This window comes from Bison bison, unplaced genomic scaffold, assembly GCF_000754665.1.
Source record: "Bison bison bison isolate TAMUID 2011002044 unplaced genomic scaffold, Bison_UMD1.0 scf7180017864307, whole genome shotgun sequence".
Lineage (NCBI taxonomy): Eukaryota > Metazoa > Chordata > Mammalia > Artiodactyla > Bovidae > Bison > Bison bison.
In genome coordinates this window covers 8758826-8769880 of record NW_011494879.1, presented here as the reverse complement: position 1 = coordinate 8769880, position 11055 = coordinate 8758826, and positions in this window count along the sequence as shown.

Here is an 11055-nt window from a genome sequence, read left to right as displayed (position 1 = left end):
ATGTTGAGTTTTAAGTTAGCTTTTTCACCCTCCTCTTTCACCCTCAGCAAGAGGCTTTTAGTTCCTTTGGGAACTGACATTTCTATTATTTTCTTTCAACTCAGATGTGCACTGAAATCAATGTTTCACATTTTTTCCAACTTTTTGAGCATACTGTTCTGGAAGTGTTTACCAATTATCTGGTCAGTCACCGTGTTAAAATGAAGTGCCCCTCTCAGAATGAATCTCTTCTATGTGCCTGTGTTTCTCTAATATCTGTTAATATATTCCATGTCTCCAATTGGACTGTAACCTCCAGGCAAGCTTGGAGAAGGAAATGGCAACCCACTCCAGTGTTCTTGCCTGGAGAATCCCAGGGACGGGGGAGCCTGGTGGGCTGCCATCTATGGGGTCACACAGAGTCGGACACGACTGAAGTGACTTAGCAGTAGCAGCAGCTCTAGGCAAGCAGTGCTTTATCCACAGATATCAATTAATACTTTTTATGTGTTGTGTAATATTTTGCAAAGGGTTGATCTGAAGCACATGTTTACAGGGAGGCCGTGTAAAATGGTGGAAGGAATATGTGTTTCTAGTTGGCAAAACAAAGTGTTCAAATCCTAGATAAATTGGTATGGTTTTGAGTAAATTATTAATATACTTTCAGATTTATTAGTAAAACTAGAGATGATATATATTAAAGGGCCTCACAAAGACACAGTAGGTGCCTGATAAGGTAAACTTATTCCCTAGTTTATCTGAAAGAGATTAAAATTTTACCAATGTTTTGGTATATTTTTAACTACACTTCCAGGTGTGTCCCATGTAGGTGGTAAATTGTAAAACTATTAATTTATTATAAGACTGATAATAAAATACATGTATTATAATTGTGCTTGGTGAATCCAACCAACCTACCTTCTAGGAAAAAAACATATTTTGAAGGAACTTGGTGTACAAATACTGTCAACTAGAAGCACACTGACCTCAGAGTTTGCCTTTTCATGGCTCAGCTCATCAGAAAGAATGACCGGAAATTCAGTATTTTAACTCAGTAATTAATAATTATGTAAGAAATTATTGTGACCTAACCAATTATACTTGAAATAATGCAGTATGCCTTAAAAGTACAGTAGTAAATTCTCAGGCAAATACCCATTAGTATGTTTTTGTAAAGCAATTTGTTACAGATCCCCTATCTTTGACTGTATATTATTTAAAGAGTAGAGAATAAGTTGGTATTCTGCAGGATGTACACAACAGCATGAATCATCTGAATGCTTTTGTAGAAGATGATAATATAACTAGAGAAACTGTGGTAAAAAGAGTAAGGCTCTTATCAGATCTTTTGAAACTCTCATGCTTATATTTCTAAAAATGAGATATCAAGGTCAATAAAGAAAAGCCATGTTGTTGTCCTAGCATTAAACAGAAAATAATTCATCCAATACATCGTATTGACATAGGACATCTCAGGTCAGAAGTGGTGTGTCTCCTGGAAAGAAATAGGGGCATGAATGTGTTTTATGCTCAGGTGATCTTATATGATGATGACTTTGTCTTGTTCTTCAGTCATCCCAGATTTATGATATAGTGAACTTGGAATATTAATATTTTATTTCATCAACTATTTTAAGAGCAGTGGTAGGGACCAACAGTACCGAATTAGGAACTATGCCCTTCAGGTATATGGAAATAGTCTAATACTTTCACTGTCTTTATTGGGAATCACTGATCTTCTGCCACCTTCAGGTAAAGTGATATTTTTAAGGGTATTGGCTAGTTAATATAAATCAATCTTAGATGTTTTATTAACTTTATATCAGAACATTTTAGAAAGAAAAGTATAACTATCATTACATTATAAATAAAGGAATTGTTTCTGAGAATTATAAAACTATTGTTCTCTGTTTACATACCCAGTGAAGCAAAGCCAGTTTTTCAGCCCATGTTAATAAAAACTCTTTGTTCATTAATTTATACTTTTTGGAGTATATCTCTGGTCTGGAAAGAAAAGTGATTTTAATCCCTCAAGGAAATTGAAAACAAAGTACCTAAGAGTGGAAATGCTCAGATCTGTGTCGTCATCCAGTCATCTCCTGTCAGAGTTGCGTTTGGCATGACAGGATGGCAGACTCCAGTCTAGTTGGATAAATATCGCAATGGTAAATGGGATTTTTACAACATCTGAACTGTTGTACATAGTTGTGATTTTTTTATACCCACAACACACATATGGTGATTCCTGAATGTATTGTTCTACTCTTTTATAGCTGAAATGCCTGAGGTGCAGAGGTTAATTGATTTCTCCAAAGACAAACAGTTGTTTAAGTTAAAATTTGAGTGCCCATCTGTCTTCCCCACAAGTTCTTGGTTTGTCACTCTTTATAAGTGCAAAAATATCTTTTCTGAGCACTTAATCTGAGTAGGTAATGGTATAGGCATTAGGAATGCAGCAGTTAGATGAGAACCCCTGCCCCTATATGAAGTCTAACTGTTGGGGAAATGGAAACAATAAATAAATACAAAATGCAGGTTAAATGGAGAGACACTGGGTTTTGCGAATATAGAGGCAAGTGTGGTTATGAGTTCTGAGCAGAGAAAACAGCAAGTATAGAGATGCTTAGGCTGGAGAGTACCTGCTATGCTTGAAAAATGGCAAGTGGACTAGAGTGGCGGTGAGTGAAAGGTCAAAGAGTAAGCCCTGAATGACCGTCGTGGGGACACGTAACCCATTATAATGATTTTGTGGTTTACTCAAAAATGGGAGAGCACTGGAAGGTTCCAGGTGAGAGTGACAGGACCTGACTTACGTCTTGAAAGAGGCACAGTAGAAGTTATGCTGAGAAAAGGTGGAAGTAAAGAAAAGGTGAATAAATAAGATCAGTTAACAAGCTACTCCAATGAATCTACTTAGAGATGATAATGGCCTGGGCCAAGGCGATGACAGTATGTGAGCACTATCCTTTCAGATCTCTGACAGCTGAGAGTACTCTGGAATCCATCAATAGGTTCTGGCAGAGGCTGTTTCCCATGCGCTACCAAGGAAACCAGTAAGCATGGCAGGGATTCTGAGAAAAACTCATTTCTGGAAGATGCAGAAATATCTCACAGGCTACTTTGGCTTAAGGACTCTCCAATGGCCCTGCTAAACCCTCAGAATTGTTCTGCTGCCAAAAACCCTTCCGCCCAGATTCCCGTCTTCTCTTTCTCCTCTACTTTGAGTCAGACCTGAGTTTCATTTCTGACTCTCCAGGTTCTGTCCTTGCTTTCTCTCTTGGGCTTTACTCCTAGTACATTCACATGTTTAATCCTATCTTGGTATCTAATTCTCAGAAGACCCAGAATAACACATAATGAATGTGGGTACTACTGCAATACTGAATGTATTTTGAATACGTTGATTGTAGGTGGAGTGACAGGAAATAGAAAAGTCGAAGACAAATCCAATGTTTTTCCTTGAGTTCAGCACCTGGAAAGATGAAGTTGATATCAGCTAAAATGGTAAAAAATGAAAAGGAGTATATTTGAGAGGGAGCAGTTGGTGTGAAAAGATGCATATGTTAATGGTTTGAAATTACTACTGAAAAGTTAAGTGGGAATGCTAGGCAGGCAGTTGGAGATAAAGTAAGAAGTTTGGACAAAGGATACAAAACTAAGAGCAGGTGAAAGTTAAGCACTGGGCCTATCTAAACTTTTACATTCAGAAATGTAAAGAACTAGCTAGCAAAGGAATTTTAAAAGGAGTGGCAATGAGATAAGTAGAAGACAAGACAATATGGGGCTGAGTACTGGGAACTATGGGTCTATTCCCCAACCCAATACATTGGGTTCTAAAAGTGTCCAGATTTAGAATATTTTCCAGAGAAACTCTAGGTTTTAAAGTCTATGTGTACCTAATTTTGCTGCATGTGTGTCCTTAGTCACTCAATCGTGTCCAACTCTTTGCAATCCCAAGGACTGTAGCCCACCAGGCTCCTCTGTCCATGGGGATTCTCCAGGCAAGAACACTGGAGTGGGTTGCCATGCCCTCCTCCAGGGAATCTTCCCAACACAGGGATCAAACCCAGGTCTCCCGCATTGCAGGCAGGTTCTTTACCATCTCAGCCACCAGGGAAGCCTTACACTCAATCATTTTTCTTCCCAGAAATCAAAGATTTAAATTGTTGTGATGATTTTGCATGTCTTAATTTCTCTAGGACTAGTTTCTTTATCTGTATGATAGTGATAAAAAAATCACTAGTGATCTGTAGACATTAAAAAAAAAGTGAGATTGTGACTAAATAGTGCTTAATGCAAAGACTATAAATGATAGATATTATAACTATTAGAAACAGGTAATATTTTACTTTATAAACATTATCTCATATAATTTAATTCTTCCCAAAGCAACAGTGAATGATATTATTAATTCTATTTTCGGCACTCAAACGTATTGAGTAACTTGACAAGAGCATTACTTAAAAATGGCAGAGTTGGGTTGAACCCAAATATCACTGGTCCATTCGCTGTTAAACTTATTCAATATACATTCATATAAAATTAACAAGTTATTCTATGCCATGTACTACCTACTGAGAAATGCTTTGTTTAGCACTGACTTCCTGCATAGTTCCGGGAAACTTGTAACCTGAGAGTCACTGGTGTAGATGTACACTCCTCAGTTAATGACTACTGTTTTTTTTAGATTTGAGCATGTATACAAGCTGTTGCTGCAGTTGTGTCTGACTCTTTGCGACCCCATGGACTGTATATCATGTCCGATTCTTTGTGACCACATGGACCAATAGCCCAACAGGCTCCTCTGTTCATGGGACTCTCCCAGGCAAGCATACTGGAGTAGGTATGCAAGCTCTCCTCAAGGGGATCTTCCCAACACAGGGGTTGAACCTGAATCACTTATGTCTCTTGCATTGGCAAGGGGGTTCTGTACCACTAGCACCACCTGGGAAGCTCAGATTTGAGCATACAAACCATTAAAAGATAATGTGTGTATATATGCAGGGATTAATAATATAACTTAATCAGGAAAAATTCAGGATAAATCTTAAATTTAATGAGTCTCCAGGAAAAATAAGCATAAATTTGGATTAATCTGGTCAAAACAGGCTGATAACTACTCATGGGAACCTGTTCTTGGGGGTAAACAAACAAACAAAAAGGGCAGAGATTTCTTGCTACATGCTACATATATATATACATATTGGGGTAAATAATCTGCCCGCCAACGTAGGAGATGCAAGAGATGTGGGTTCGGTCCCTGGGTCAGGGAGATCCTCTGGAGGAGGGCATGAGAAGGAAATTGCAACCTGCTCTCGTATTCTTGCCTGGAAAAATCTCTTGGGCAGAGGAGCCTGGCGGGCTGCAGTCCATGGGGTCACAAAAAGGAAGGACACAACTTAGTGACTAACCAACAACACATATTTGAGAAATATTTTGGCATGTGTCTATGCTTCTATGCTTTCTGGATCTAGTCTTTGCATTTTAATAGTAAATAAAATAAGAATCAAACATAAAATTCTGGAAACCATCTTGAAAAAAAATGTATCTCCATTAAAAATAATTTGATAGTAAAGAAAACTTCTTAAGACACCTATCAGAAATCTAAAGAAATCTTGATTACTGGTCTTACTAGTAATCAAGTTTTTCCACTAAATATAAGACAAACATTATAAAAGTGACAACATTTAGAAAAAATCACATATGATCTCATCTTTATCAGCTGGTTTTATTTTTAAGACTTTTTAAGGACCACAATAGACTGTCATAGCATCAAGGTTCCCCTTGCTAGCTAATAAGGTAGGAAATGTTATTGGTTTATTTGGTTTTTGGTGTCAAAATGAGCCATAGAGAAGAAATCCTCTTTTGTTTTATTTCTTTTCTTTTCATTTTTAATTCTGCTGAATTGTGTGTCTTCATATGATACCTAGAATTGTTATAGACTTTTTATACCATGAAGTGAATTAACTTGGAGGAGAATATTTGGAAAATAGCAGGGCAGAAAAATAAAAAGAACCCAAGTATTGATGGTTTCGCTGGCTAACTCAATTAACCAGTCCTGGAAAAATTCTGCCTCTGAAATTGTTGAAATAAAAAATATTTGGTCATCATTTCAATTTAAGTCATTTTGAGGTTGAATTTTATTTTATTTATGGTCAAAGGCATCATGACTAATGTATCTTTATTGCTTCCCCAGAAAGACAGAAAGTTCCCAGGGATGACAAATGGAACTTTACTGATTTGGTAATAGCTAATGGTTGCTCTTTCTTGGTGGTTTATATACTTGGCTGAATAGACTCCAGCTCAATAGCTGGGAAGATGAAATGACTTTCCTTGAAGCCAAAAAGTGATATCAAAGATATTATCACCTACTATGACATTTTTTGTGGCCTTCATTTTTCTCCACAGCAAGTGGTGAAAAATCCTTTCTGAAGGAGATAATCATGGTCAGAATGGAATGCAGTCCCAGTATCTGAATTATCCAATGATTTGCACAAAAAGTTGCAGCAAATGATCCTTTTTGCATCTTAAGGAGGACAATGTTTCAGATAGCTCCTTTATGATTGGTTTAATACATACTTGATTATAGGCTCCCACTGGTGAGTAAATGTTTCAGGCCAAAAGTTAATATTAAGAGCCCCTCCCCACCAAAGTGTACAATCTGTCCAAAAATGTATTCTACTTAATAAAGTATTTTAAGGTCACTGTCTTCTAGGCTTGCTTCTCCCACTTCATAGAAAGTGATTATCTTTTTGGGCCTCAATACTTGCTAATATAATGTGAGGATTCTTCTAATTCATCTCAAAATCTGCATGCCTTTCCAAAAACATCACATCATTTGACACTTTCTGATATGTTATAATATATTGTGCCAGCTAAATGACTTTTTAAAGATAACTCCGTCCTATTAAATGATGCTGTGTATATTTGCTAATACATTTTTGAAATCGCCATTAAAGTTAACATACTTAAAATTAACACACTTCCCTGCCATTGTAAAGACACCAGTCATAATTATTTAAAAATTTCATTTTTATGATATTTTGCAACTTGGCAATTCACTTGGTACATGAGGAAATATTTGTCTTGATAGTTTCCCCCTCTTTTTCCCTTAGACACAGAATTCTTTATTCTCTCTTTCTCTTTCTCATTTTCTGCTCTGACACTGAGCTGCTACTGCTGCTAAGTCGCTTTAATTGTGTCGGACTCTGTGCAACCCCATAGACAGCAGCCCACCAGGACACTGAGCAGCTATTGATAATTTTGTGTTGCTATTAATATCAATCAATGTGTTTCTCATTTGTTTTTAGTTTTTATGGAATTAGAATACAAGTAGTGTAACTGGTTAAAATCATGTAAAATGAATATTAAAAAAAAATAACATGCAGCGAAGCTTTCCAGCAGCATTCCTGGTCCACCTGCTTTTACCATATGGGCAGAAATGTGACCTCTGGGCTAGTTTCTGCAGATTTCTTTAAAGTATCATGAAAGATCTTAGAACTTCCTTTTATGTTATTAAGTGTACATTTTCTTAAAAACTTCATTGATTCTATAGGATTTTTTTAATATTAAAATGTTATCAAGTAATGTGACAAAATAAATAATTGTGATTTACCTCAGTAGCAGGGGCATTCCCTATTTTCTCTATGTTTGTGGTGGACAAAGTTTTACACATATTTCCTTTAACCTACAACTTCCCATAGTTTACATTTGAGTTTTCCAACTGGCAGCCTAATTAAATTCATACATCTCACAGCTTATCCAATGCTCTATGATCCTATTGTCTGATGTAATAGGTAACTTGAAGGGACAGCAGTATTGACAACTTCTCTAATGACCATTCAAAGACCAGGAGTTAGCTACCTCTAGCTGTTCCTGTCTGCCTGAGTTCACTGCTACACGGTGTATCTTAAAGGGAGATTATAGTTACATAATCTGGAACAACTGTTGACTTGACCACTGGTCATACTTGTGACTTATTTGTGTGTTAAGTGGGAACTCTTCCTTCTACATTTACTTTCTGTATTTACCTCTGGCACTACGAGGTAAAATCATAACAGAAATTAGAAAAAAAATACATTTGGAGGTCTATTGGATATACACTAAGTTATTTTTATTAGGGATAAATAATATAACTTAAAGAAGAAAATTTCAGGACAAATCTTAACTTGAATGATTCTCCAGGAAAAAATAAGTTTAAATTTGAATTAATGTGGTCAAAACAGGTTAATAGTTTCTCATGGGGACCTGTTCTTGGGGTTAAAAACAAAAGAACATCTAGGTTGCTTCCATGTCCTGGCTATTATAAACAGTGCTGTGATGAACATTGGGGTACATGTATCTCTTTCAATTCTGGTTTCCTCGGTGTGTATGCCCAGCAGTGGGATTACTGGGTCATAAGGCAGTTCTATTTCCGGTTTTTTAAGGAATCTCCACACTGTTCTCCATAGTGGCTGTACTAGTTTGCATTCCCACCAACAGTGTAAGAGGGTTCCCTTTTCTCCACACCCTCTCCAGCATTTATTGCTTGTAGACTGTGGGAGAGGGAGAGGGTGGGTTGATTTGGGAGAATGGCATTGAAACATGTATAATATCATATAAGAAATGAATCGCCAGTCCAGGTTCGATGCAGGATACAGGATGCTTGGGCTGGTGCACTGGGATGACTCAGAGGGCTGGTACAGGGACGGAGGGGGGTTCAGGATCAGGAACACATGTACACCCGTGGCAGATTCATGTTGATATATGGCAAAACCAATACAATATTGTAAAGTAATTAGCCTCCAATTAAAATAAATAAATTTAAATTTAAAAAAAAGAACATAAAAGGTCAGGGTTTTCATGCTATTTGGGGTTTAGGCTGAAACTTAGAACAAACTCAAGAGGTGGTTCCTTGGCAAAATGTTTTTTTTTCCCTGCAAACTGGCTTTTCTGCTGTTGGCCTAGCTCTTCTGGGTACTGTCTCACTGCAACTGAAACAGTGCAGGAGGGCATTGTCTAACCTTGGTTTAGAGGATGCGTAGGAAAATCCTAGATGAACCTGATGAAACCAGTGCTGGGTCTTAAATAACATTAAAGTATTTACAAAGCACCAAAGATATTTTAAAAATAGAGTTCATGGCCATGGCAGAGCAAAGTTGAGGTAGATGTGACATTCACAGAGAACGATCAGAAATTTAGTGACACCTAAGCACCGTGTGCTTCCCTTATGGCTCAGTCGGTAAAGAATCTGCCTGCAGTGTAGGAGACCAGGTTAGATCCCTGGGTCGGGAAGACCTCCTGGAGAAGGAAATGGCAATCCACTCCAGCGTACTTGCCTGGGGGATCCCATGGTCAGAGGAGCCTGGCAGGCTTCAGTCCATGGGGTTTCAAGAGTTGGACACGACTTAGTGACTAAACCAATACCAAGCATCATGTGCAGAGCTGGAGGTAGAAGTTCTCAGAAAGAAAACAGAGTCCAATATTTGAGAAGCCATGTATTCCATACCAAGGTGTTTGGATTTAACCTTGCAAGAATTGAAAAGTCATAGCTCCTTATTTTCATTTTCCTTTTACCAACAATATAAAGAAGCTCTCTGCTAGAGTGTGTGTATATGTGTGTGCACACACTTACACACACTCTTACAGGCATTAAGCCCTGGTAATAGTGTTAAAGGCGCTTGAAACAAAAATCATAAGAAATCAGAAGTCTAGGTGAGCAAGAATCTAACCAAACAGCCACAGGAAAAGAGCACGTTGACATTCAAATTGTTGGTAATAGAAAGAATGCAGGTTATGACCTCTATTACATTAATCTCCTAAAAGATGCTCTGCCTTGTTGTTGAACAAGGAACTCTGTTCTTTAAAATGCAGTAGGCACCCACATTATCTAGTGTTAGAAGCCTGGGAGCAGAAAAAAAGAGGGGAGCTGCTCTGGCTTTTTATCAAGCTCCCATTATTAGTTCCTTTTGAGAAGCAATCCTAAATGCCACAGTGCTTTTAATCATTATCAACTCCATAAGGGATATCATTATGTTGTTTTTCCATTTCTTCTTGCAACCTAGGGGAAAATAATTTATTCTCTTCAAAACAGGTGGAAAAGTATATATAATCACACATTTATCCAATTCAATAGTGAAAAAAAATTTAAGTACAGAGTATTAGTAAATGCGATCAGAAATCAGGTCTCACAACACTTTAGTGAAGTATAGTGGAAAGATAACGTATTTGAAAGACAGAATGTTGGAGGTGTCTGGGTGTAAAATCCAGTTTGGCTACTCACTAGCTGTGTCACTCTCAAAAGTCACAGGTCTGAGTATTTGTGAAAAATGCCTGCCATGAGGTGGTTGAAAAGTACACTTGTGCTATGCATTCAGCATAATGCCTTTCATGGATTAAAGTATTCACTATAGTTTTCCCTTTAGGTTGATGATTTCCCCCTCTACCCTTTGCTAGTATTATTTACAGAATTCCTGAAATTCCATTTCTTCTCCCTTTTGTTCCTGGTGAACCCTTTCTCAGTTGATACCTATTTAGAGGAAAATTATCTTTACTGCTTTTCTGTGAATAATCACTTCTTGGGAATTCTCAGGTTGTTCAATGATTAGGAACTTTGTGCTTTCCTTCCATGGGTTCAATCCCTGCTCAAGGAGCTAACATCCCACAAAGTATATGGCATGACCAACAACAACAACAAAAACCCATTTTTGTCTGTGTTGCTCTGCTAACTTTTACCTATTTCTATTGTTTCACTACATGCACAGTGTAGCAATTGTTTGTTCTATATGCGACCTTTGAGATTTTGTTAGAAAAGGAGACATTTGCTGCATGAAAAGGAAACACAGTCTTGATGGTGAACAAAGATATTCTTATGTTGGGAGTTTAGCAGTTCAACTTGTGAACTGTCCAGTATAGTCCGAACTCTGAGCCTCTCTGCTTCAAGCTGAGGGCCTGTTGGTCTGAGCTCCAAACTATTTATGAGTTGTGGTTATGTTAACTTCACATGTGTTCATTCTGAGTTCAGAATGCAAAGGGTCCCAGCTCTCTGGGGGAGGTTATTCTCACTGCAGTTCACTGATGTTCAGTGGGGCAAGCCCA